The 4,231-nt window shown below is 35.0% G+C and overlaps 1 pseudogene; it reads left to right on the top strand.

Annotated features, from left to right (window-relative positions):
• The first annotated feature begins 548 nt into the window (after nucleotides 1-548).
• Nucleotides 549-2,307, top strand: LOC141716866 (cytochrome P450 CYP736A12-like; annotated as a pseudogene).
• Nucleotides 2,308-4,231: the final 1,924 nt, after the last annotated feature.

Below are 4,231 nucleotides of genomic sequence, written 5' to 3' on the forward strand. Positions count from 1 at the left end.
AAATTCATATATTTACACTTAAATTTGATTGCCTTGGATTTCAAATGAAATCCAAATTCAAATTCTTTAGCTTATCCAAACATGTTATTTGATGAAATCTAGAATTTTAAATGAAATTCAAGTTATCAAACGGACACTTAAATGGTTAGACTGATTTTATTATACTAATATTGTAATTCAACAGCCTCCTTGAAGTCTAACTAATCTGGAAGGGGTACGAGAACTGAGAAGCATAGACGCAGGTTCATGAACTCTTTGCAGTCTTTAAACATTTAAAAAATAGATAACAAGGACTGAAATAATTAAATATATATGCTGAACTTGTGGGTGTGGTTGAGGTCGCTGTTGGAAACATATATTAACAGGAAAAACAAGAAGATTAAGATGACATATTAAAGAAAAAATGAAACCCGTAGAAGCTTTCCTAGACAATGAATTATATTTATTTTAAATGTTTTTTGGCATGTGCTACAAAATCAACTGAAATGCAGCTGCTTGTCGTTTAGGGTGATTCATTTTTGGCTGCTCATTTTCTCTAGCTATAAAAACCAACTCCTAACATAATTACTAAACAGCACACAACAAGCAACTACTACTACACTTGAATTACTAATCAAGAGCTCCAATCTTTAAAAACCATTATATTTCTTCAACCAACGATGATCCTTTCCTTGGCCTTTTCATTTCTGTTCCTCTTCCTTGGAGCTGCATTCTGGTGGATACTCGACGCCAAGCAGCGTAAGCTACTGCCACCAGGCCCGAGAGGATTACCGATTGTTGGTAGCCTTTTAAATTTGGGTAGCCTTCCCCACCGTACCTTCCATGAGTTGTCCAAGAAGTATGGTCCTATAATGTCTTTACGCATGGGTTCCGTGCCGTCTATAGTTGTCTCGTCTCCTGAGGCTGCTCAACTTTTCCTAAAAACTCATGACAGTGCTTTTGCAGCACGACCACAAATGGAGGCTGTTGCACATATGTCATATGGTAACAATGGCATTAGCTTCACCAATGGTACATACTGGAGGCATGTGAGAAAATTTGTTGTGCAAGAGCTTTTAGCTCCCGCAAAAGTTAATTCTTTCCGAGGGATGAGAAGGGATGAGGTTGGCTTAGTCGTGGAGGAGATCAAGAAACCTGCGGTCGCTGGTGAGGTGGTGAATGTTAGTGATAAGGTAGGGGGTTTAATTGAAAACATGACTTTTAGGTTCCTTTTAGGACGAAGCAAAGATGATCGATTTGATCTCAAGGGTATCATGACGGAAGCCTTTACTTTGGCTGGACAGTTTAATCTTGCTGACTTTGTGCCCTCCCTAAAGCCACTTGACCTTCAGGGATTGACACTAAAATACAAGGAAACAGGCAAGAAACTTGATGCAATGTTGGAGCTAATTATTGAGGAGCATGAGCAAAATTTGAATACTGGCACTCGTACGAATAATCGTGACATTGTCGATGAAATGATATCTTTGTCTAAAAATGACTCTTCTGTCAACCATTAAGAGCTAGCCAAACTGATTGACAGATCCAGTATCAAGTCTATCATGATCGATATCATTACAACAACAATTGACACCTCATTTACATCAATCGAATGGATACTGACAGAGCTAATGAGACATCCAAGGGCAATGAAAAAGTGTCAAGAGGAGCTTACTTGCGTTGTTGGACTTGATAGATTGGTGGAGGAGACGGATTTGCCCAAACTAGAATATTTGTACATGGTTATAAAAGAAGGTATGAGACTACACCCTATAGTACCGTTACTTGGTCCCCACGAAGCTAAGGAGGATATTGTAGTTAATGGATATCATATCCCTCAAAAGTCACGAATAATCGTAAATGCTTGGGCTATAGGACGAGATTCTAAGGTGTGGGGTAACAATGCTCTAGAATTTATTCCAGAGAGGTTTTCTGAGAGTAAAATAGACCTCCGAGGACGTGATTTTGAGCTCTTACCATTTGGTAGTGGTAGAAGAGGGTGTCCTGGTATGCAACTAGGGTTGCTGAGTGTTCAGCTAGTATTGGCTCAGTTGTTACATTGTTTTGACTGGGAGTTGCCGCATGGGAAATCAGCTGAAGACATGGATATGACTGAGCAGTTTGGGCTAACAATTCCCCGAATCGAGCACTTGCTCTTGGTGCCTAAGCTTCGTATTTAAGCATGGTGACCTCAGAAATTAACTAAAGGCTTATCATTATTTATTTATTTATTTATTCGTTCATTCATTCTGGTATAAAAAGGGTCTCTTGATTCATTGTAATATTCTTACATTCTTTAATTTGTTCATGAGATTGACATGTTTTCCTATACAATCGCATCAATGACGTAAATTTTATGGTAATCAGTTATGACCAAATGTATGAAAGATTATATTACAGTTATTTTGTGGTTTTAATTGAAATTTTTTACCTAGAGAGATGAGGTGTCTGTCAAGTGTTTGATTGAATAATTAAGACTTCAATCTTTGTGTATCAAAAGCAGATGAATTTATTTTTTGTTCGGAACTGGAAGAGAAGAAGTACTGTACTACATATAATATTGACTCATACTGTTTATCAGCACTACAACAAAAATACCTAAATTCCACCAAATAAAAGCCACCAACCTTAAATTCCACCCATTTAGGTGAAATTTAAGGTCAACTAGAATTTTCCTTGACGGATGAATAAAAGCCACCACATACGGTGGAATTTAAGATCGGTCGCTATTAGTCGGTGGAATTTACAGTCGGTCGCTTTTAATCGGTGGAATTTAGTGTTACTTGCACCTTTAATTGGACGAATTCAATAAAAATAGGCGGGAATTTTCCCTCCAAAATTTAAAGCCACCGAATTCGGTGGATTTTATATTGACATTAAAATACTAAATGTTAGTTTTTTTATTATTACATATATTTTATATTTGGATGAATTCAACCATATTAAATTTTTTTAGAAAATTATAGATAGAGGAATGAGTGACATGCATTAAATGTTTAATTTTTATATCATTATAAATTTATTTTAATAAAAAAGTCTAAAAGAAATCAGATTTATGTTTGTATATACATTTACAATTATGAACAATATTCCTTGCTAAATTATAAAATAAGGAAAAGTTTGTACCAATATTATTTGACAATATTGTTTATAAATAAAAAAACCTTAGAAAATATGAACTTCTTAAAAAATAAAATTTAATATTCGGAAATTGGTGAAATTGTGGGTAAAATAAATAATCATGTAGTCGTGGAATTTTCAGGTTGAGATTCATATCCTATATTCTTAACATGGAGGATTCAAAACAAATTTTAAACGATCGGACCATATAGATGCTAAAATGGTTAAATATTATAATTATGTGCGAAATTTAAAGTATTTTGAATAATAAGATCTTAACTTTTATAATAATCGATATATGTACATATATTCTGTTTCAAATTGCACCACAGACCCTCGTCGATAAAATATGTGTTAGGAATATATGTGCATTAGTTTGATGATATGTTTAACAAAACACTTAAGTAGAAAACTAGTGTCTGTAGCCTCAACGGATAAGACCATTTTGGCTATCCGTTGATGGTGTAGCTTTACTTAGAAATAAGTCTAGTGTTGTAGCACATTTCAGTCTCTGAATTTGAGATATAATTCTTAAATGTTGAGGGAAATTATAAGTCATGTTGACTACTAGAGGATATGCAGATAGGAAGGCCAATTGTAAATATTTCATACCTTGTAATTTTGTATAAATGAAAATGGTGTCAACGGATAACTTAAAGACCTTCAACGGATGAGAAACAAAGCTTCAACGGATGTCTCTAAAGCTTCAACGGATAACATCCTTCAACGGATGAGTGCATCAACGGATAGAGCTTCAACTGCTAACACATCAACGGATGAAGCCATCAATGGATGAAGGCTTCAACGGATGTTCTGTTAGATAGCAGTTGACAAGTGGTAGTTGTACCTACAAACAGAGGCACATGGGTTGACAGAGACAACTGAGATGTGGTAGCCTATTTCAGGAACATCAGAAAAAGCAGCCGTTCTACTCTAGCATAAAGAGGCAATAGTCAACAATGCACTGGAGTAAAAATGGAAAAGAAACAAGTGGAGAACTTATTTTATTATTGTATTTTTATCTTTGTCTTCACTTGTAAACTTGGTAATATATAAACCAAGTAGCAGCTAGTAATTAGATATGAATTTTCCAGAACTGTTTAGAAAAATCTTGAGAGAAAAATTATCTAGT

The sequence above is a fragment of the Apium graveolens genome, chromosome 4, assembly GCF_009905375.1.
Source record: "Apium graveolens cultivar Ventura chromosome 4, ASM990537v1, whole genome shotgun sequence".
Classification (NCBI taxonomy): Eukaryota; Viridiplantae; Streptophyta; class Magnoliopsida; order Apiales; family Apiaceae; genus Apium; species Apium graveolens.